Source organism: Megascapheus bottae, chromosome 8 (assembly GCF_031878675.1).
Source record: "Megascapheus bottae isolate mThoBot1 chromosome 8, mThoBot2.hap1, whole genome shotgun sequence".
NCBI lineage: Eukaryota > Metazoa > Chordata > Mammalia > Rodentia > Geomyidae > Megascapheus > Megascapheus bottae.
In genome coordinates, this window is record NC_143516.1 from 31,190,205 (window position 1) to 31,215,981 (window position 25,777).

The 25,777-nt window shown below is 34.8% G+C and overlaps 1 pseudogene; it reads right to left on the reverse strand.

Moving 5' to 3' along the window:
• Nucleotides 1-2,971: 2,971 nt before the first annotated feature.
• Nucleotides 2,972-4,171, reverse strand: LOC150059731 (ADP-sugar pyrophosphatase-like; annotated as a pseudogene).
• Between the last annotated feature and the right edge of the window lie 21,606 nt (nt 4,172-25,777).

A 25,777-nucleotide genomic window follows, 5' to 3' on the forward strand; every position in this document is an offset into this window, starting at 1 on the left:
TTAAAGGTAAAGGATAGGAGAAGTTCGTTTTCTTAAGTTGAGAGGGAAAAATTGAGAAGGAATAAAAGTAGAACCATGAGTTGTTGTTTCCAGAAACACAAAATTATTTTGTATCATTTTTCTTCTCTGAGTCAGACTTTAATGAAAATGAACTCAGACTCCCATGCTGAATGCAATTGAACATCCTATCCATAAACAACTACGATTCTGCAGCTCAGTTGTCCCAGTTTCCTCTAAGTCAAACTGGGGTCATAGAAGGACAAAACTGCTTCATAAACATCAAACATGGCTAATCAGGAAAGATGGAGAAACAAAAGCACAAACCATTAGGAACAAACAGGAGCTATTGCTTCAATTATGGAAAGAGATTGCATTGCAATAATTATGAGAGTGTACTAGGAAGTTGTGCTCATGCATTTGAAAACCACCATCAAGTGAATCACTTGCTAGGAAAACACAGAGGAAGAAATTATCCCCATAAAGGAGAAAAGCAAAATGTATTACATAGAGAGCAGAGCGAGGTACTATTCCCTAAAACAAAGTCTCTTGCCCATATTAATTTATGACTCTAATGTTCCAAATTCTCACCCACAAGATTAATTTTCCTAAAATCTAATACATGACTTTCAATGTACTTTAATAAATATATATATATACATTGCTTATTCCTTTTTAACAGATTTTGTTATACATGCTAATGGTCAGATGGAAGGACAAATGTTTGAGATCTGTTGCATAGGTATGCTGTACACAGTACTGTATAGCAACACATTTAACAGTAAATACATTAAAGAGTTCAGATTTCTAAAAACATAAATTTCAAATATCCTTATCACAAAATAGGGAAAAGAATATAAATCGCTCATGTTAACTAAGGTTATTTAACTATTCTATATTGCATATATGTGTAAATGTATATATACATGTATTTGAACATTCGAACCTTACGCACATGCATATATGAGTATATATTAATTTTATTATTAGATAGTTGTACAGAGGTTATATAATTCCATTACTCAGGTTGTGAGAACAATGCACCTTGATCAGTGCCACACCTTTCATTGTATTCCATTTTCCCCTCTCATGTCAACAATCAAGTTACATAGTTCGATTTCTACATATGACACATTAAGCATGTTAATTGTGGTTAGATTAAGTAATCACATATGCATATTAAATAAGCTCATTGTACACCATAATTATACACAATTATACTTTGTCTATTAAAATAAATTTTAAGATGTCATAGGATTTTGTTTCTACACTTCTTATGACTTACCTATAAAGCTACAAGTTAACTAGTCATTGTTTACTTCTTGTTTTATATAAGAAATTGTTTTAGTTGCAGATAAGTGAATAAACATGCACATGCACTTGTATAAAAATTAGTACTGTAGGTTTTCCCAACTGTGCATAGTTGATCCCAGGATTAAATAGGGTTTAACTGAATAGAGTGTAATTCTTCATTTTATTCCTTCAGTTGGCTTCCTCTGATAGTCTGCTTTTTGATTATATGTGGTTGTTAGTGTCTCTCATACCAAGATTATGTTCAGCCGTATACAGAGAAATCTGTATCCCTGCACAGTAATTTAAATCACTTGACCATTATTGAAATCACCAAAAGTATCAATGATACCAGTTAGTTCCTGTGAGATTTTTTTCCCCAAATACTCCATATAAGGTAGAGTGGTAGTGTCTAGACCCTTTCCCTGTAGTAGAGATTTGCTGGAAAATAGCTTCCCAGCCACTCCTTGCATTTACTAGTTCTCACAACCTGTGAAACGAGACAGAGTCATGTAGACATCTCTCATGAACAAAACGTGAAAGAACAGGCATAACTCCTCTCAGACTATGGTAGATAAGCAACTCCTGTTTGTTCTCCAGTATCCCTGTATTCCCCTGTTAATCAAGTGGAAATGGCAACACTATGAGGAATATGGGAAGACAAGATGAATATTGGTAGACTTTGTGTTTATTCTCTCTGTACAAGGGCCTAACTGTTCATCATTTATTCAGGAGTAGGGAAATCATTTGATGCATGACAGGACAGGCATATATGCTTTTCATCAGTGGGCATGACTCATCTAACTATATTGAAAACGTTATATATCTTGGAGATAATCTTATAACTATCAAAATGGCCATTGGCACTAAAAAAGTTACCTGTCCTTAGAACACACTGTTGACAAAGTGACTCATGTCTGTAATCCTAGCTACTCAGAAGGCTGAGATCTAAAAATCAAGGTTCAAAGCCAGACTGGGCACAAAATGATCTGAGACTCTTATCTCCAATTAACCTCTAGAAAATGGGAAGTGGGGCTTGGCTCAAGGGTAGGGTGGTAGCCTTGATCTCAGGGACAGTGCACAGGCCCAGAGTTCAAGCCCGATGACCAAAGGAAAAAAAAGAAAAAAAGAACACACTGTTGGTGTAAGTACACTTGACGTAGTGACATTCTATGAGCTTCCTTTTAAGTAATGTATGTAAACCTCGTTTGATTGTATACAGGGATAAAGTCAATCCATAGAACATATTCAGAAGGTATAGTTCATTTCTATGTACTAGTAACTGAATTATGACAGTGTCAGTGTACATCCTTTGAGAAGCTGTTATTTTCTATTTTTTTATCTTTAAGTTGTTGTACACAGGAATTTCAATTCACCATGTCAGTTTGCGAGTGAGTACAAGGTATCTTGAAGAATGTCATTCCTTTTGTCATTCTCCCTCATCCCTTCCTACCAAACACATTGCTTCAATTTACCTAGTTTTCATTTGGCTTTGTATTATTTCTGAGATACATAAAAGAATTCCAAATTTTTTATTTATTTTTTAGAATTCTGTTACTCTTATTTTATGAAGAAGCTACTTTCAAACCTATAAAAAAGAAAGTTGAATACAAAGTCTTGTGAAGAAGGCCTGGTTGTCTCAGCTACAAAAACACATATGCCCACATGAATGTCCTCTTGGGCCTCAGAATTTCAGGATGGACACTTCCAGTGGCTCAGTGTTCAGGTGCTTTAGGACCAGGGTGTAGGAGTAGACCCTGGTACCATCAGATATTCTTCAACTACCAGACCATCAAATCTATTCAGCAGGTAGGTCATTCTTTGGTAAAGAAATTACTTGCACAAATTCTAAACTAAAACAAAGCTAGTGAACACAAGCCCACCCAAGGTTACCACTGCACTATATCAAGTCACAAGTGTGTCCTGCCTCCGAGAGCTGAGTAATATTCCTCCATCCCCAGGTTTGGCTTAGGCCTCACATTTTCTGCATCCTCTGCATTAATGGTTACTGTTACGATGTGTGTGGTACAGTTTGACAAACTCCGATCCACACATACAGCTGGAGAGCATTCTACAACATTTCCTTTTGTTGCCCGTCTCTCCCTCCAGCTCCCATAGAGTAGCTGCTTCAGAGATTTCATTTTTCCTGCAGGGAACTTGAGGCAGTAGCCTCTGAATGGCAACTGAAACTGTCCAACAAGGACAATGCACTCATAATGAAGAGTTTGCTGCAACACAGAGGATACCTACGCCAACAGTCTGTCCCTTCCTGATTGTCCATTTCAATAAATTTCCATATACAGAATTCAATGCCATAACAATTGTTTATCACATATATACTTCATTCTCATGTTCTTGTAAAACATTAATTGCAATTTTGTGTTTTTCTGTACCATACTTTTATTACCAGACTATAAATACACTATTTTTACCCCTCAAAATATATTTCATCTGCCCAATTACAGAAAATGTGCACCATTAAACTTGATCTCTAACATAAGCTAAAGGTTTGGAGTGATTATACTGTATCAGTGTGAGTTCATCAACTGTCACAAATGCATTTTTTAAAATATTCTCTCTCTTCTTGATATATTCTCTTGTTGATTTTCTACTTGTTTTCCTCTAGAAATCCTTTAGGGTGACCTTAGTTAGGATCCTTAGGTGCATCTCCCGTATTGCCAACTATTATGCAAATCATTTCATCTGGTTCTATGCAGCTATCCCTGCTACCTGCCTTTTATCATGTTGGGGGATATTCTCATTTTACCCAGCTCCCCCGTGGCTTACCCACCATTCACTCCTACCCACTGACCTGAGCCAGATCTAGGGAAATTCCCACCATGCCATTCCTCATGGTCTGGGTAACTGGAGTGTTATGAAGCATCCCTTGTGACACAATTCTTTAGTAGTTTTTCAGGATTTCATAACAGATCCATCCCAGCTGGAATATCTTCTTGCTCTTTAATACTTCCTACATGAACTGCCTTTGTAGTTAGATCATTTAGGCCTGGTTTAGCAAGGACCATTGCTTTTCTAGTATCCACTCTCATAGAAAATTGATGCCAACTCCTAGAAATATTCAGTATTAAAACTTACGTCTCAAAAGAATGGTCACAAGGCAAAAAAATCTTCCTTATGACATAACTTGCTTGAAGTAAAATGATTGCCCTAAACTTTTTACATATGGTTGATTTTTTTCTGTGTTCATATGAAATGGAAAGTCTTGAGGTGTAATTTCCTGTAAGATCCTTGCCATAAATGAAGACCAATGTAAATTGTAACCAGACAACTATACTTATTTTTCTATTCTTTGAGTTTCTTTAAATAAAAGCCACTTTGACCTAGAATCACACTGTGCAAAAGATTTTAATTACAATTTAAGCTTCTTTTACAAGGCTTCAAATTGCTTAGTTCTTTTGTGTAAATTCCCAGAAAGTTTATTTTCCACAAAATATGCTATTTAATCCAAATTACTAATTTTATTGCTATAATGCACTTACAATATTCTCCCAATATTCTTATTTATTTAATTATTTATTTATTTAGTTATTTAGTTAGTCAATCTGGGGTTTCAACTTGGGATCTGGTGCTGTCTCTAAGCTTTTATGCTCAAGAGCCACAGTTCCACTTATACTTTCCTGGTGGTTAATTAAGAGTCCCATGGACTTTCCTTCCCAGACTGACTTCAAACCATCATCGTCAGATGGCTCAGGTTTCCAAGCACCTAAAATCATAGGCATGAGCCACTGGTGCCCAACTAATATATTTAAAATTTGTATTTTTTCACTAGTTTTCTTACTCTTTCAGTATTTTATTGGTTTTGTTCCACCTTAAAGGAATTTCATGTTTTACCCACTGTCTCTTTATTTTCTTTTTTAAAATTTATTTTATTGTAATTAATAAAAGGGTTACATGATATTTGCCAGATAGAAGGTGCATTAATTCACATATATTGATACCCTTTCACATGTCTTGGTCCCCATTACCCTCCCCTTCACCCGCACCCCATCTTGGTTTTTCCCCCTTCCCTATCAAATTTCAAATAACCAACTACAAATAAATCCAATATATCAGATAACAAAGTGACATACTGTAACAATATGAGATAACCAAGGGACAGCAAAAGAGATGAGAGATAACATAGTACATTAAGGACAACAATCATTCATTGTATGGCTTGTGTTTCAATATCCTAGAGGTCTTTTCAATTAGCTTCACACTATATGGCCTTATGTATCAAGGTTTTGCTCTATTGCAGATCTCTGCTAGTAGAGACCAAGGTTTCTACTGATTATGACAAATGAGGGAAACCATTGAGCCTAAGTTCCTTTGAGTCTGGCTTACTTCACTTAATATGATTTTTTCTAAAACTTTCCATATCCTAACAAATGGGGAGATGTCGTTTTTTCTGACAGCAGCATAGAATTCCATTGTGTACAAATACCACAACTTGTTGATCCACTCATCAACTGAGGGACATCTAGCTTGGTTCCATATTTTTGCTATGGTGAATAATGCTGCAATGAACATTGTTGTGGTAGTGGATACTGCAACAATGTTCATTGCAGCATTATTCACCATGTCTCTTTATTTTCTACTTCACTGAAATCTGCTTTTCTCTTTACTTTGCATGTCCATCTAACTTCTCTGGGTTGCATCTTGAAGTGAAATTATATCAGCAACGTTCTGCTTTTCTCATTTCCTAATTAAGAATTTAAAGCAATGTATTGCTTAAATAGTAGCATTTTACAAATACAAATCTTGAAATATTTTTTTCTTTCCTGAGAATAAATAATATTTTCTAATATCCAGTGTTGTTTCTCCTTTAGGCCAAGTATTTTTTTAGAATGGTGTTGCTTGATTTCCAAAGAGTTGAAAGTTGTCTGATTTTTCTTTTCAGTTTTGGTTTCTAAATTCTTTTGTTTGTTTGTTTGTTTGTTTTACTAATTTTTAAAATTTTAATAATAGAGGAGTTACAGTTATAGTCATGAGATAGAAGGTGTATTACTTTAACAAGAGCTTAATTGTGAGTGATTGTTGTTCTTTATATGCTATGTTTTTTCTCTTCTCTTTTGCAGCCCTTTGGTTAATCTCATATTGTTACAGGATCTGACTTTGTTACCTGGTATTTTGTATGTGCATCTATTTGAAATAGGAAAGTGAAGGAGGGAAAAAGATGAGGGGAAGGGGTGGGAGGAGGAAAATGGAGACAAAAACATGGGAAGGGGTATAAATTCTTTACTTTTTGGAAAGAAAATAGACTTTAATGATCTTATTTTTTGGAAATTTGCATAGATTTTGTTAATAACCCAGACTCTTATGTGTACTTTCATTCTTGTGTTTGTACAAGTTTTGCAATGCTTAATTTGTTGATTTTTTTTGGTGAGGTCCTCATTAATATTTATATTTGCATTGGTATTTTTATGGTGTTTGTGTCATTATTATGAGGTGTTTTTAATTTACAATCACAATGTTTGTACTTGACTTTCTCTTTGAATTTGTAGTTTTATCATCTTTCCAAAAGTGAATAGATTTCGAACTTCGTAAAAATGTGCTTTTCTTGCCTGGCACTGGTGGCTCATGTCTGTAATCTTAGCTACTCAGGATGCTGAGATCTGAGGATCATGGTTCAAAATGAGCCTGGGCACAAAAGGACCTAAGACTCTTATCTCCAATTAATCTCTAGAAAACAGGAAGTGAGGCTGTAGCTAAAGGGGTAGTGTGGTAGCCTTGAACTGCTCAGGGACAGTGCCCAAGCCGAGATCAAGTCTCATGACCCCCCCCCCAAAAATATATGCTTTGCAGCTGTTTTATTTTCTAATGTTTAAGATATAAACCTTACTCTAAGCAAGACTATACTCCCACCAAATACCAAATATTATGTAATATCTGTGTTATACAAAGAAATGCAGATTTCCAGTACCATTGTGCATTCTCTGGACCCCAGTCCATTAGAACTGCTGTGTAATTTGCGAGTATTTAGAATTTCTTTGTTTTTCTATTGTTACTGATTTTTACTTTCATTGCATTTTGCATTCAAAGGACAAGTTTCAAGTTTGGATTATTCTTGTTTATGTAACTAGTATAGTTTTAATTTTTATAATATGTTTCTGTATACATATAAGCAATTGAATTATTTTAGTTATCTACACTTAATACATACACATGGAAATGTACATACACATACATACATTCATGATGGTATCTATGTCTGAAAATAACATATATTTTTAGTTATATAAGCATTTATGCATACCTAAATTAATGAATATGTATATGAGCATATATATACATATGTATACATATGTATATGAGCATATATGTATATGAGCATATATATGTATATGAGCATATAAATATACATATATATATATAATTTAGCCTTTAAACACCACAATCTGGGTGTTTCCTGCCTTTCAGTTGTTAATTTGGCTTTTTTGTCTATTTTTGTGAGGAGAGGTAAGGTTCTTTTTAATCTGTGTTGTGAATTGTTTTTTCTTTGAGTCTGACTTGGAGCTTTTGAGAAGATTATCTAAATCTCCTATTGTGAATATGGAATTATTGTTTTTCCTTTACTGGCTGTAATTTGTTATTTATCTTTTTGAACCTAAGCCATACCTTCCTGGGGAATTGAAATTTATACAGTGAAATATGCAAAACAGTTCATTCTTTAGGTATTTGTATTGTCATTTTCATGTTCCATTAGTTAGTAATTTTATGTTACATCATATATTACCTTCTTTTACCTACATAATTTCTGTGTTGTATTTATGCTTCCCTGACTAATAAAATCATAAAAGTTATTGCAATGCTTCAGTGCCTTTCATTTTCTATAAAATCTTTTTTTTCCAAATTGTATCTATTGTTTATGTCTCCCCATTATGTTTTTTGACAGTCCTGAGCCTTGAACTCAGGGCCTGGGCACTATCCTTGGGCTTTCTCAAGGAGGGAGCTGTACCACTTGAGCCACAGCACAATTTCTGGCTTTTTTCTATGTATGTGGTACCAAGGAATCAAACCCTGGTTTTCGTGCATGGTAGGCAAGCACTCTACCACTAGGCCAAACTCTCGGACCATCTCCTCATTTTTATTTAAAAAAAATGATTTCCCTTAACAGTGCTTTCCCTTCATTTCTCTATTTCCTCCTTGCATTTCTCTTCTCTTTTATCTCTTTGCTAGTTTAATAATGATAGGTTTCCCACCCCTCCTTTTTTTTTGCCAGTCCTGGGCTTGAGCTCAGGGCCTGAGCACTGTCCTTGGACTTTCTCAAAGCTAGAGCTCTACCACTTGAGCCTCAGCACCACTTCCAGCTTTTTTCTATGTATGTAGTACCAAGGAATCGAACCTGGAACTTCATGCATGCTAGGCAAGCACTCTGCTACTAGACCAAACTCCCAGCCCCAGATTCACCTTTTGATAATTTAAAGATTTCCATAGATTTTACTATCAACTTATTATATTCCACTAATTCTAAATTTTAATTTACTATATCCAGATTTACTATTCATTGATGTTTTTATTATTTTGTACCTATTATAAATTCCAGAAGATATTGATTATATTTCTTTCATACATCCAAACAATATTATTTTCTGTTCAATCACATGTATTACTTTTTATGTTTAAATTTTTCTTCTGAACTTTATAGATAATATAAAGTACTATGGACAATATACATCTCTTTCTTTTTCTCAATGCTAGATTGAGACTGGGGCTTTATCAGGGCGTTAACAGAGCAGAAAATGGTCTAGCAGTGTCTATTTACATTTTACCATGAGACTCTGACACTGGGATTCTCTGATAAATTCTATGACTTTGTGTTTATTAGAAGCCTTTAAGCTCATGTTGAATGGTGATTTCATTGCAGATAGAATTATAGATCATCTGATACTTTCCACCAACATTTTAATTGCTATGTCATTATTTTTTAAGCACAGAAAGGAAGAACTAATGCATGCAGAGACATAAAGCTGAATTGAAAATATAATTTTAACTGAATGAAACAAGACTCAAAAGCTACATTTTACAATATATGACATATGCATAATTAGTAAATCCATAGAGACAGAAATCACATTAGTAGTAGTTGCCAAGACTTAGGGAATAGGATGTATGTACTTGATAGGTGCAAGTAATAAAAATTTTCTGGAGCTAGCTAGTGATGACAGCTGCACAGGTTTGTTATACTAAGTACTCCTGAATTATTGTTTTTTTATGTTCTCATATAATTTTATTGTAATTAATAGGAGGGTTACATTATATTCACCAGATAGAAGGTGCATTGCTTCTCATACATTGATACCCTTTCTCTTGTCATGGCCCCCATTTCCCTCCCCGCATCCCAGTCCCTCATCTTGTTTTCCCCCCTTCCCTATCTGATTTCAAATAACCACATAAACATATACAATATTTCAGATAACAAGGTGAAATACTGTAGCAATATGAGGTAGCCAAGGGACAGCAAAAGAGATGAGAGATAAAACAGTACATTAAGGAAAACAATCATTCATTATATGGCTTTTGTTTCTATATCCTGCAGGTCCCTTCATTTAGCATCATTCTATATGGCCATATGTATCTAGGTTTTATTCTATTGTAAATCTCTGCTAGTAGAGCCCAAGGTTTCTACTGATTATGACAAATGAGGGAAACCATCATGATTATGGTCCCTTGAGTCTGGCTTACTTCCCTTAATATGATTTTTTCTAAGTCTTTCAATTTCCTTACAAATGGGGCAATGCCATTCTTTCTGACAGCAGCATAGAATTCCATTGCATATAAATACCACATCTTGTTGATCCATTCATCAACCGAGGGGCATCTAGGTTGGTTCCATATCTTTGCTAGGGTAAATAGTGCTGCAATGAACATCGTTGTGCTAGTGGATTTAGTATGTCCTTGTTTCTGGACGGCTGGAATTGCTGGGTCATAGGAGAGTTCTATGTTTAGTCTTTTGAGGAACTGCCATACTGCTTTCCATGGTGGTTGGACAAGTTTACACTCCCACCAACAGTGTAGTAGTGATCCCTCCTGGCCACATCCCCTCCAGAATCTGTTGTTATGAGGTTTCTTGATCCTGGCCATTTTAACTGGAGTGAGGTGGAATCTTAGAGTTGTTTTGATTTGCATTTCTTTTATGACCAGAGATGTTGAGCATTTCTTCATGTGTCCATAGGCCATTTTTAGTTCTTTTTCAGTGAAGATTCTCTTTAAGTCTTTGACTCATTTTTAAATAGGATGGTTGCTTCTTTGGAGATTAGTTTTGGAGTAATTCAATTTTTTGAGCTATTGATGTATTTTAGATATGAGGCCTTTGTCCATTGTGTGGTTAGTGAAGATCTTCTCCTTTTTCAGGGTTTTAAAGTTTTCATCAAAAAGGTCCTTTACATTCTTAGTTAAGTGAATTCCTAGGTACTTTATTTTCTTTGAGGCTATTGCCTGCAGAAGGAGTTGCTTTGCTGATTGTTGCCTTGTTCTTCTCCTTGTTGGCAAATGGGAAGGCGGTTGATTTTTTTTTTTTTTTTTGCCAGTCTTGGGCTTGGGCTCAGGCCTGAGCACTGTCCTTGGACTTTCTCAAGGCTTTAAAGCTCTACCACTTGAGCCTCACAGCACTTCTGGCTTTTTTATCTATGTATGTGTTACAGAGGAATCAAACCCGGGTATTCATGCACGCTAGGCAAGCACTGTACCACTAGGCCAAACTCCCGGCCCAGCAGTTGATTTTTTGAGGGTTAATTTTATACCCTGCTACGTTGCCAAAGTTTGAATCAGCCAAAGCAGCTTGGGGGTGGAGTCTATAGCATTCTTTAAATACAGAATCATGTCATCTGCAACGAGGGAAAGTTTCACTTCCTTTTTTCCTATTTGGATCCCATTTATGCTTGCTTCTTGCCTCATTGCTCTGGCTAGGAATTCTAATAGTATATTAAAGAGGAGTGGAGAAAATAGTACTCCTGAATTATAACAGGTAAAATTGCAATTAGGTTTGATTTATTTTAGTAGTATATAAACAAATTTGGTAAATAAAAAGTCATTTCATTCTCCCTTACTTTTTGCTAGCAAAACCATACACAATACTGGGCACTGATGTGTCACTTCTATAATTGTAGCTACTCAGGAAACCGAGTTCTGAGCAGTAAGGTTCCAAGCCAACCCATGCAGGAAAGTACATGAGGTTCTTATCTCCACAAAGAAACAAGAAAAAAAGAAGCAGCTGAATGTGAACATAACTCAAGTGGTAAAGCACTAGCCTTGAGCACAAAAGGTCACAGACAGCACTGAAGCCTAGAGTTCAAGTGCCATGACTGGCACAGAAGGAAAATATTCATCAAATAAAATTACTTCTAATCTTAACATGTTGTTCTGTTTTTCACTCTTTTTTCTACTTTGTTTGCAAAATACTATGATTGCTGGATTAGTACGGATTTCTTTGGATTTACTTATTTGACATTTCAAAAGCTTCCTCTATGTGTAAGTCTTCATGAATTTCAACTCTTAGAAGGAAGCTGTTCAACTTTATCTTCTGTCCAATATTCTAATGACTGATATTTTTAAACATCACATCATTTTTATGGTCTGAATTTTTCACTCCCTCTTTGTCTTTGTCCACATTTTTAAGTTGCTTTTCTTCCAATTCTCTCATACTGTATTTAGTTTTATGGTAGTAAGCTTCATTGTTCTTTCATTACTAGATAATCATACTATAATTTATGTTTGATTCTGTTCTGCCAAAATTACTCACCTTCCCACTTATTCTGAAAATAGTCATCAAAATAATTTCTAGTTCAACAGGTAATTGTTTCAGTGATAGGTGGACCTGTGGGGTTTCTCTTGTGTGTACTCTCTCACTCAATTTCTCTGTCAACCATTTTCTTAGGTATTGATTCCATTTCCTTTGATTGTGTGTTGTGTGTATCTGTGTGTCTGTGCATCTGTGTGTCTGTGTGTGTGGTGTGGATGTTTGAACATTAGCATTCCCACTTGGTACCCAAACATTTTACCAGTTGAGCCACATACCCCGTTCTTTCCAGTTATAATTCATTTTTCATACATCACCTCACATTTACTACAGTCTTTCTACCTGTTACTCCTAAATTGCTGAGATTACAGCAATAACACACTAGTCCTCTTTTGGGCAATTCAAACATTAGTCATACCATAAAATATAAAAGTAAATAGCTTAAATGATGGAATCCTCCCAAGTGAATGGTTCCTTTTGCCAGGTTGTTAGAGGAAAACATTCTTGTTTACTCAGAGTCAAGATTTATGCCATATTTCCATACTCCTTTGCTGATCCCTCAGAATTAATGCTATGTTTCCAGCTCAGTTATTTTAGCTTTCCTCTTCTCAGAACTTTCAGCAAGACAGTGTCACATAGTGTCAGTTCACCTACCTCCAATTCCTTTTTGCATGGTACTTTGATCACTTCCCTTATTAGTTCCTCCAGGACAATGAGACAAGGAGAGGACTGGAAGCTAGCATCACCTTGTATCGTAATAGCTCAGGAGTGGGGAAATGGCAGAGAATGAGCTGACCTTCCCAGTAAGTTATCCTTTCTTTGAGGTCTTTGATACACAAATTTTGCCTATTTTGGGTATTCTATAAAATTCCCAAACAACTCAGGTTTTAATCGCATAACAAGTGCTCTATGTAAGTTAACAGTGGCTAATACCAGAGTTTTAAAATATAGAATAATTTTAAACTCATGTTAAGGGTGTATTCTTTTCAAAAGATTTGTGTTAGCTTTTGACATATGCCATGGTACAACATTTTACTTTCCTTTTCACCTAGAAATTACATATAAAAATATGTAGCCTGAGTTGGAAATGTCAATCCACCAGAAAAATCTCTTTTATTTTAGTTTTGATAGCTTTTAAATTAGGAAGTTATAGAAAGCTATATAGCTTTGCAGATGTCCCGGGTTCAAATGAGTTTTTCAGTTCTTAATATCCTCAATATAGGAATGTGTTTCTTTATTTCTAATTCCCTAGTTTATTAATGTCTCCAGGTTTTGTTAAAGAAAGACCAAGAAATGAAGCATATCTTCCTTGACATTCTCCGACCTCCTGACCTTGTACTTTGGGTTTTCTAAGTTTTTGGAAAGCACAATAGGTTTGTCTCTTGGGAACTGCAAAGTCAGTAAATATAATCAGGGGATAAAAACCTGAAAAGAGATTCATTACTTGCAGCCCATAGAGATAACACTGAGGTTAGTTTTTAAAAGTGTCTCTCCAAGTAAACAAAGCAAGGGGATTTTATTGCAGAAACTCATACATTTCGTATGTATTTATGCAGGAAAGACTTATCCTCTCACCTAGCGTTGGCCCTGCCTGAGCATGCTCAGTTCATGTATTAAAATTGGCATTTGGAAACGCTTGTAAGTGAAGACTTTTGCAACATACCTAGCTAGTTTTGTACTACATCACTTAAAACGGTTTAGCATGATGACCTGGCTTGTTTCCTAATAAGTTTTAATAGCCAATCATGTCAGTCATAAACAAACAATGGTAGCAGGCAGCTTAGAGTGAACAGGATGCAGGTAACTGTTCTTTGAAGTAGATACCTGCAACTTTCAATATATCTGTATGTCCTATTGAGAAAGTCCTTCTAATATGAATTATGTGTCATGAATTAGGCTTCATTTTTTCTCATCCTTTCAGAATATGTTTATAAACTCAATTTCTAGAAAAAGATTTCAATTTTCAACTCAAAAGAAATAGTTAACAATAGTTACTTAACTTTCTATATAGTTGTAAAATAATCCCCCCCCCCACAATATCAAATCTTTGCTGCAGACATATTATGATGTGTTTATTCTCACTACCAGTGGCCAACAGTTCCCACCATAGTGACCTAAGAAGATCCGGGTCATTTTTAATATCTTTTTTCTCTGAAAATCAAAACTTCTGGACAATGACCTTAGTTTTTAACATTTTGGTAGGGGCTGGGAGTTTAGCCTAGTGGTAGACTGCTTGCCTAGCCTACACTAAGACCTGGGCTCCATTCCTTGGTACCATAAACACAGAAAAAGCCGAAAGTGGTTCTGTGGCTCAAGTGGCAGACCACTAGCCTTGAGAAAGCTCAAGGTTAGAGTTCAAGCCCCTAGGACTGGCAAAAAAAAAAATCTTGTTAGACAACTATTTAGTATGTCTACCAGAAAATTTCTTTCTTGAGAGTGTGTATATTGGTACCAAAGAAAATAGATTCCTAGCTTGCGATTTCATGGGAAATATTTTGAAAATGGATGGATTTTTCTCATTTTAGAGAAGGCAATTATCCTGCTTAAGTCTGTTTTTTTTTTTCTAGTCAATTCTTAACTGTTTTCTCTTGTAATCATTATGATTCTGATCACAAAACCATGTCTGCCGAATGCCTTGGACTTTGCAACTGTATTCCAAAACTCATCATGGTTTGATTGCTCCAGTTGTTTTCTTCTGTATTAAACGTCTGGCTGTCAAATAAAAAATGTATATTTGCTGTTTTTGAATAATAACTTTTAGCAGTAGGCGTCATGAATTCTGTAGCCTATTAGACTAAAAAGTTACAAGGAAAGTATTTTATAATATCTTTTAGATGCTTGTCAGTATTTCCAGTTAAAGTCATTATATTAGCATTATTCCGTTAACATATATTATAATCATCCAAAATCATATCATTTTTCTGACAAGCTTCCAAATGATCTCTCATTACTACTTTTTTTCCATATTACCTTATGGCTATTTTAGGGAATATTCATTTGGAAGAACTCTGTATAAACAATTTTAACAACTTTGGCCTCAGTTTATCTTAACCCATAACTGTGGTCTAGTAGGAAGGTAAATAGGAACATAGTGAGTGAACAAAATGTTACTTAACTTTGGAAATAGCAGAAGGTTTAAGGTCTTATCAAATATTCATAACTACTATATACAATCTCATGTACACAAACACACAATACACATAGTCTTGATCCTTAAAACCCTAATCAACAACTTTTCTGTTCAGTGCAATACTTTTAAATGTTGTATGTACATAAAAATAAACAGAAGAACTTGTGACTTTATCATTGTTCCTAAATTTTTATTAATCAGTATCTCAAGGTGATTAAATTTTAATTACCAAGATGATTACATCAAGGGATACCTGGGAGATTAGTAAAGCATATATCTGGGTTTATCTGTGAGTATATTCACTAAGAGTAGAAAATCTGCCTTAAATGTGAACAGCACCATCCAATAACCCCTCTGTACATCACCATAACAATAAGTTAAAAATAAAATAAAAGTACTATATTTGTTAAAAAAAAAAAAGAAAAGAAAGAAAAAAAAACAGACTGGGGAACCAGGTGTAATGAAAGAGGAAAAAGAATACCTAGGAATTAGTCCAGAAATTCTCTCTTTGCTTCTGGCTACCAGGAGGAGAGCATCTGAGCCTATCATGCCATTCAACAATGATGGTCTGTCTTCCACAGGCCCACATCAAGGCAGGTACCTGACAAGAACTGCAGCTTATGAAACTAGGGCCAAGTAAAATATTCCGCTCTTAGGTGCTTTCCCTCAGGTACACAATACAGAAATAAAAAGCCTGACTATCACTGTTGCTTACAAGAATTATGTTTAAAATTTTTCTTAGCTATTTCAAGGAACATAGGCTCAAAGGTTTCCATCATTTGTAATAATTAGTGTACAACTAGAACTCTCCTAGCAAAGGATTACAATAGTGTAAAACATAGATACATAAGGTCATATAGGATGAGGCTAAATGAAAAGATCTCTAGGATATGGAAACAAGAGCTTTATCTTGTGTGATTGTTGTTCTTAATGTACTATGTTATTTCTCTTCTCTTTTTTTTTGCCCTATTGGTTAATCTCATTTTGTTACTGTATCTGACTTTGTTACCTGGTATAGTGTAGATAGGTTTATTTGTATATTTGAAATAGGAAAGGGAAGAGGGCAAAACAAGATGATTGGGAGGAGTGGGGGGGAGAAAATGGGGACAAAAATATGAGAAGGGCTATCAGTGTGTGAGAAGTAATGTACCTACTACCTGGCCAATGTAACTGTAACCCCTCCATACATTACAATATAAATAAATAAATAAATAATTTCTTAGGTATGTCTTGATCACCAAGTTCTTGACAATATATCTGCAGCATAAATTAGAAAACAAGGCCAAGTAATTGCCCAAAATAAAAATATTCTTTCTTGGATTCAATTGTACCCTAATAAATCAGGTACGTATTATTATTTCAACTTGATTTTTAAGACTAATAGATTTTGGACTAATCATATATATCTGTAAGAACATATTTTACTTTAATTTATCTTACTATATTTTTCACTTAATTTCAATTTTCCAATATGAAATAGCCTACATTATTCAGTAATGGAAAAAATTATAATTTTTAATTTTTTCATTTAATTTTTATTTTTTTACTTTTTTCTTTAATTTTTTCATATATTTTATTGTAATTAATAAAAGGGTTACATTATATTTACCAGATATATGGTGCATTACTTCACATACATTAATACCCGTTCTCGTGTCTTGGTCCCCATTTCCCTCCCCCCATCCCAACCCCTCATCTTGCTTTCTTCATATTCATAATTTTCTTCATTTTGTACATTTATATAATTTATACTTTGTACATTTATACGTTTGCATTTTCATATTCTTGGAATAATTATGTATATGTTTATTGATTTTATTTTTATATTATGTATTGAATTTATTCTATAAATAGATATAATAAATATATGATATATTATATCATTACATTGTATAATTATATTACATTATATTTGTTTTATATAATTATAGGTAGCATAATAAAATTTTATATATTTTAAATTATATTATAGATAAATCCTATACTATATAATTATATAAATATCTTATATATTATAATAAATTATATGATAATATATTATATAATATATAGTATAATTATGAGCAAATGTCATATTGTAGAAATATATTAAATAATTTATATTATATTATTTGTTATTTTCATGTTTATTAATTTTCTTTCAAGCTTTTACAGGCTAATCTTAAAGTTCATATTGTGGCTAGGTTTTGTGGCTCATGCCTGTAATCCTATTTTTGATCCAGCAGGTTAAAGTTTAAAGTCAGTCTGTGTAGGAATATCCATGAGATTTCATTTCAAAAATAATAAAAAAAGGCCGGGAGTTTGGCCTAGTGGTTAAAGTGCTTGCCTAGCATGCATGAAGACCCGGGTTCGATTCCTCAGTACCACATACATAGAAAAAAGCCGGAAATGGTGCTGTGGCTCAAGTGGTAGAGCTTTAGCCTTGAGAAAGTCCAAGGACAGTGCTCAGGCCCTGAGCTCAAGCCCAGGACTGGCAAAAAAATAATAATAATAAAAATAAATAAAAAGCAGACCTGGTGGCCTAGCTCAAGTTGTAGAGTAAAATGAGATAAGCTCCTGAGGTCAATTCACAGTACATGTGGCAAAAAGAATTCAAAGTTATGTTACTAAACTGCTTATCAACATTTCTTTCCAGTGATATACAATGTTTACTGTTTCATATTCAGATATCCAGTATTAAAGAACATGTTGACAAATGAGGAATGAAGACATATTATATCAGATAGAATAAAATAATTTCTAAGATGCCAACCATATCAATATCAAACAAATAGAAAAAATCTTAGTAAATGTATTTTATAAGCATCATAGAACTGGAAAATAACTTGGACTAGTCAGTTTAAAATGCCAAAGCGTAGAAACATTTGAAGCATGGATAGCAATTTCCCCTCTATGTCTTGCGATAATTGTGTTTATTTATTGGTCTATTTCTGATGGATTATAACAGGAAGACATTTTGAAGTAAGGGGACTCCCTTGCTTGATTTCACTTTGTAGAACACCCGGTTTCATTATCTGGGCACCCATCACAGGCTTAAGTTTATGGAAATTCATTGATTTCTAAACTTACATGTTGAAATTTTTTGCATTGATTTCATACTTCAAGTAAAGAATTCTAAAGGTAAGAAGAATAGCATCAATATTAGCACATCTTACAATTTATAATATTTGAAAACTCACCGAGTTGAGAAATGGAGTAATGAACAATTTGATGGAGTTTGTGAGTAACATTTGATGGAGTATAATTGCGACATGATTTGAATGCACTCATGAATATCACTTGTTAGTTCTCTGTAATCAAAAGATATTTTAAAATATTGTTTGCACAGTGACAATTTCAACAATTCCTAAAGATGTGAGGTGTTAGCTTTTCTTCAGACTTATGGATGAATTTCATATCACAGCTTCATCCAGTATCCTACCTCCACTTTTTTACATGCGACATTCCCGAAATAGTGACCTGCAGTCTTTTCTATGACTCTCCTCTATATAAATTTGAGACCAATAGTTTTATTTCTTAATATAGTTAGAGCAATGTTTTTTTTAATTTCTCAGTTGTCCTTTGAATTTTTTTCAGTAGACTTTTTACCTCACAACAAAAGAATATAGCTAATTATATGGAGATGATACCTTTACTTATTTCTTTTGTGTATATTTGAAAAGTTAAAATATTCAGCACAGTATATTGATAGAAAAGACAAGGAAGTTCTGTTGGTACAGTGGTTCACTCTTATAATCCCAGTGACTTGGGACTACAAGAGAGAGGAGGATAGCAGTTTGAAGCAAGCATTGAAAATAAACATTAGTAAAACCATATCTTGAAGAACAGCTAGACAGGATCGTATAAGTAGATAATACCAGCTATATGGGAGGCATAGGCAAGAGGTAAAGCAGCCCAGCAAGAAAACTTGAGATTTTATCTGAAAAATAACGAAAATTCTAGTAGTGGCTCAAGTGTTAGAGTGCTAGTATTAGAATTCACAACCATAGAACTATCAGAAGTACAAAGACACATGCACGTGCACAAATGCTCACACCCACATACATATACACACACACACACACACACACACACACACACACACACACACACACAGAAAGACAAAGACACTGGCAGAGAAAGAGGGGAGGAGGAGAGAGAGGTGGGGGGAGAGAGACAGGGAAAGAGAAAGAGACACCGAGAGAAGATATTTGTGAAAGAAATAAGGAATTTTAAGACCAACTAAGAGTTGAAAGTAACCAAGAAATCGTGAGACTTAAAAAATTCAAATCAGGGGTCCAGAGTTTGGCCTAGTGGTAGAGTGCTTCCTGCTTGCTAGCATGCATGAAGACCAGAGTTTGATTACTCAGTACCACATACATAGAAAGTGGTACGGGAAGTGGTGCTGTGGCTCAAATAGTAGCCTAGCCTGGAGGAAGTCCAAGGACAGTGCTAAGGCCCTGAGTTCAAGCCCCGGGCCTGGCCAAAAAGATACAAATCACTGGGTTTCTAGAAATTATTTCAGAACTTGTTTTGAGTTTAAGGAATACTGTTTAATCTTATTTTAAAAATCTTTAAAAATACACTCTATGAATCTATGTCTTTGGGACCATCTTGACACATTACCATCCTTTCCTAAGTGAATCTCTCAAGTTGAGAGGCCTAGAAATAAATATAGCAATGGGGATATGAGTAAACATCTGGCTACAGGTTAGCTTATCACAGCACTCTTCACATACTGTAAATTACTGAGGTATCAACACATGGAAATCAATGAAATCCACATTAATTGAACTTTACATATGCTTGTAAATGGTATACTCAAGGAAATTTATTTATAGTAAGTAAAGGCTTTGAAGCTTTTATATACTCATATATTTGCACTATCTGTGAACATCACAGTAAAGTAGGTAGAGTTTTGTAGGAATTTAGTTAATACAAATGAAGCACTTCTCATGAGACCAGGAATGCAGTAAATACATAATGAAGTAATGCTATTATGCAAGTCTTATGTCTTCTCATGAAGACTCATTGATAATATTTTAGGAAAATAGACTACTCTATTAACACAAATATTATTGTATATAGGTCTCTATTGACAGAGAAGTATGTTTGAAATGTATTCAATTATGGCTTTTCTAACTACATAGAAACAGTACACGATAGACTAAACAGATGAAAGAAAATGGTAACAATCATCTTTTCTATAATGTCTGCATTTCACAAAAATCCGTATTTATTAAGATTTTTTTGTTAATTAAAAATTATGTTCAAGCCAGGCACAATGTCTCACACCTGTAATCCTAGCTACTCAGGCTGAGATCTGAGGACCGAGGCGCAAAACCAGCCTGGCACTAAAGCCTGAGACACACTTATCTCCAATTAACCACTAGAAAATGGGAAGTAGGGCTGTGGATCCGGGGGTAGGGCTATATAGCCTTGAGCTGAAGAGCTCAGGGACAGTACCCAGGTCCAGTGTTCAAGCCCCATGACCACCACCACCAATAATAAATATATATATATATATATATATTCAAATGATTGCCTCAGAATTTATCATGTCCACTTTTGTGTCCTGTGCATCTGATCAGATTCATATCATTTTCCTTTATTCCATTACCCCTTTGCCCAGTAGTCACATTGAGCTTCCAACTTCCTTTTACACATCATACACTGAGTGTTATGACTATATTTGTGGCCACTAGCACCTACTGAAATCATGTTTCAGCTTCCTGAGATTCATTTTGTTGGTCTGTCTGTTGATGATTACACTGTGGAGTTTCACTGCTGACTGCATTACACATTAGAACCTTTGTGTGTATATATATTTATATGTGTGAATATTATTATATAAATGTACCATACATAAATTATATGTAATATATGCTAAATATTGTAGTATGTACTATTGTCATGTTACATTATTAATATTATTTTATATATTGTGTTCCTTGCTAAAATCTATATAGAAACCCAGTGGGAACCTCTTCTTTTTTGTAGCATGCATCATGTGTGGATTTGCCAAACACTATTGTGGCTACCTCCATATGATTGTGTTTGCATACTGTGGGTGGTACTGAAAAGAAATATCTTCATGAACTGCTGTGAAACAGCCTCCTTTGGCAGCAGGAGCCACTGGAGTGACAGTTTGTTCTTGTTGGAGGCACAAGATTGATTTCAGTAAGAAAGCCACTGAGCTCTCTCAACTCTGTCGGCTTAGCTATTCAGCTTTGGACAGTTTAACATTTACTTAACTTTTGAGCATCAATTTATCCTTAAGAAAAAGCTTGAGAAGAAAAATATACAAAACTTATAACTGTTCATTTTCAGAACCACAAAGTATGTTAATGTGACTCAAAAAATTCCAGTAGTTATGTTTGTATTTTTCTTGCCGACATTATTTCAACAGCATGAGCAATTCATATATTTATCTCTGCCAAAAGCTGGTGGTTTACACCAGTAATCCTCTCAGGAGACTGAGATCCCAAGGAATTCAACACAAAAGCAGACCAGACAGAAAGGTCTATAAAATTCCGCTTGCAAAATAAATAAAATGAAAGGCTAGAGTAATAGATCAAGGGGCAAAATGCCAATGAGCAAGAGTAAGGCTCTGAGTTCAAGAAAAAAATTAAATGATACATACACATATAATAGATATTTAGATAATAGATAGATAGTATACAGATTGCTATGTATCTGCTAGCCCTTATCCATTTCACTTTTCCCATAACTCTCCCCAAAATAGGAATGGTCTCTGAATTCATTTTAGGTAGACAGACTGGATGTTTTTCTAATCTAAAGGGGGAAAAGTTGCAAGTTTGAGATGTAAGAACTAGAATACCTAAAGATTTTATATACTTTCTATAGGAAAGCATAGATAAAATGAAAATAAGCTTTGTGTTCAATAACTCTAAACTTGTTAAATGCTCTGGGTCTTTTGGTTGTAAAAATATCATTAGAATGCGCTATTTTGTTCTCCATGTTTGTTTTATTTGGAATAATTATTTCTAGATCTACTCTTTGAGAAAACTTCACTAACTTCATGGAGTTCAGTGTTGTCATGTGGTCATAGCTGGTTTATTACTGATTTACCCTGGGAAGCAAGCGTTACTGAGCTACTTACAAGTGATAGCCACAAGTGTTTCTGTAGTGAAACAGGAGCAATCCTTAGACCAGAAACCCTTTTTTATGTCCACTTTGTGTTCCCAGGTATGTTTATATCCAGTACTACTACAATGCCAGAGCAAGACTTTATGAATTATAGCATCTCTTTGATCTGATGTACATTGTTATCATCTCAGAGGAGAAGCTGACAGCTGCAATGAATTTTGTCTAAACCAATCCTGACTTAATCAGGCCAGAAGGTGTTAATTCAATTTTTGGTGTTCATTTACATTCCAGTGAGCTGTGGCAATAACTGAAATGTTTAGGTACCAATGTAAAGGTGACTGAATAATTGCAAGTTTCTGTCACGATGAAAATTCATTGGGTTTTACATTTCCAAATAGATTCAATATGTACATAGATACATAGTTAGCCAAATATTCATAGTTTCCCTGTGTTCCTATTTATTTGTTCTTTGAATCAAAGGTTGCATGAAAAACGAAGGCAAGATACCTTCAAATAAAGAAAATTTGCCTGGTTGGAAAAGTATATAGAAATATACTGACAAGTCCTGGAAGGCTTTCTGATGCTAAAAAATTTAATTGCTATATAAAAATAAGCACATGAAAACTAGTAATATAAAAATTCAAGAAGTATTTCTTCACTAAGAAGAAAACTAGACTTTTCTTAATAAGAGGAAAGTATCATGTGTGCATCACATCCTTTTACTTTTACTTAGACTTTCAATTTGACAGTTTCATATTGAAACTGATACCCTCTTTGATGGTTCAGTCAGCCATGTCTATTGCCAATGAAGATAAGTTGTGATTTGCATGCCAAGAAAGTCCTGCTACGCCTGAGACTCTACTCTCCTTGTGCATTTTTATTGTTATCTTAAATAGACATTACACATCATTTGCTGTGATAGGAAATAATACGCAGGACACACAATATATATGACACTAACAGCAGTGAATTCTGCTATGAAACAGGCTCCAAGTATACTTAGAATAATTCAATACTTTACAAAATAGAAATGCATTTGTCAGCCTCTGCAGCTAGACCTGTGTTCATTAGCAATGACATTTGCAACCAATGAGCATTGCTTCCATCTTACTTCCATTTATTCTGAACAAACTAGTGATTTAACGCCACTTTGAATCACTTAAGGTTACTAGCCACAGAATTTCAAAAAGACCCACGACACTATATAAAACACAATAGGCCCCAAATCCATACACCCTTATATTGCAGAAGCAGAGTCAAGTTCCCTTCTAAGACAGAATAAGTTTGAGCTCAAGACAAAGATTATAGGGGAAATAAATTATTGATACTGGGTTATGTATATATATATACATGGATATATACATACATATGTTCACATATATGTATATGTGCATGTATTACTGAATCTATATACTGAATATATAGACAATAATTATGGATGTGTGTATACACATACACACGCACACACACACACACACATATATATATATATCTGTAGAGAGAGATAGACAATCTTCTAAGCATCTCTAAGTCTGACTAGAATCTACATTGCATTTTAAACAAGCTGTTGCTTCTGCACTAATTCCTACAATGAAGTGTTCTTCAAATGACTGCATTTTAAAATTATTAGGGAGTTCAGATGCAATACAGACTCTTGAGTCCAAACACAAAGAGATTTTCATTTTAATTGACCTGGAACTGGGCCCAAAAGTAGATTTCCAGACAATTCTAAAAATTATTATGCCAACATTCTGCTTTTTAAAAATGTATCAATGGCGTTATACATATTAAGTATTTATACTCCAGATGAATGAAACTGCCTCCCTTCACTCACACGGTGATAGATTAGAAGCTTTGTCCATTTGATTCTGTGAAGAATGATCCATGTATCAGAGGTGAGGTTATATTCTGAAGAGAGAGTAAGAGAGGGCAAATAACAAGGATAATGAAAGAGGTGACAAGACTGCTGCATTGTATGCAGAAATATACAGATCACAAGCATAAGAAACTCTGTAGATTTAACCATAGTTCCCAGAGATCAAAAGAAAGCCATACATACAAGTTCAGAACTGGCAGACCTAGCCACAGAATAGGCCCCCACTGTCAGCAAGCCTGAAGCCCTGTGCAATGATTTCTTGGAATGATGACTACTGCATGACAGACTAGCATTGGGAAAGAAAGATATGTTGACTTTCTTCAAACTGCAATATTATATCTAGGCACACAATCGTGTGGTGCCTTACTGTCTGAGACACAACTACTCTAGAAACCTGAAGCCAACAAGAAACCATGACTTACGAGAACCTGGAATGCCTTACTATCATGTCTGCCTCTGCAAGGAAGACATCTATGAATGGGATCATGGAAGGGAAATTGTGACATGGCCTACTGAGAAAGGTAAACTGTAAGGAGCCATGGCAGCAAGGACTGTGAAAGATGCTGCTCCATCATCTGTCATAAGGATTACTCCCATTTTCAATTTTTCTCATATATTTTTATTGTAATTAATAGAAGGATTACATTATATTCACCAGATAGAAGGTGCATTACTTCACAAACATTGATACCCTTTCTCATGTCTTGGTACCCATTTCCCTCCACCCCACCCCCACCGCCCATCTTGTTTACCTCCCTTCCCTATCCAAGCATCACAGAGCTCTGAGCCTAGGAATGACAAAGTGCTAAGTTTCATTGCCCAGTCATAGCAGAGTTGTTACCGGACAAGACTGAGAGCACTGATTGCTCAGGATGTTTACCCAGGTTTTCCCTACAGCAGAAGGTGTTTGCCAGCTTGTTGGGTCTAAAAGAAAAGATGACTGAATCTTTGAATTCTCCCTCTAGTTTAAAATCAGTGCTCTGTTTAGTTACCTACTCTCTACTGCATTCTGAATATATCCTTAGCCTTTGATAGTTGCTACCCTTGCAGGCTCAAAAGATGGACACATAGAGCATTTTTCTCCAGGGCAAAAGAATCAGAAGTATAGATTTTTCCACAGAATCATAAAGGATATGGAATGATGTAGTCCAAGCTCTAAAAGAAAATAAACAACAATCTACATTAATGTGACCAGCTCCACATATCCATCATAATCAAACGACAAATAAAAACTCCTAGGATAAACCCAAACCGAAGGGATGTGTGGACATTAACCCAACACTGCAGAAGATTCCTTTATGATTACTGCATTTTTATAATTACCTTTAAAACTTTATTTTCTTTAAATAGTTTTATAAATCAGGAGCCATTTAACAAAGCAGTTTATTAATGCAATGCATGTTGATCTTCGTTCAGCATTTTCACCCACTTTGCACCTGCTCTTTTACTTAATTTTTGTGGTATATACAATGAATTCTTGATTGTATTGGTCCCTTGCTTCGTCATTCTTCCCTTGGACCCAGCCCCTCTATTGTGTTTATTTCTCTCTATGGTTTTTCTGTTCTATAGTGTTTGCTTTAAGAAATTGGTGCAAGAAAGTTTGGTGCATATATCTTTGCAATTGTTGTATCCTCTTTCTGGTTTGCTTCATTTATCA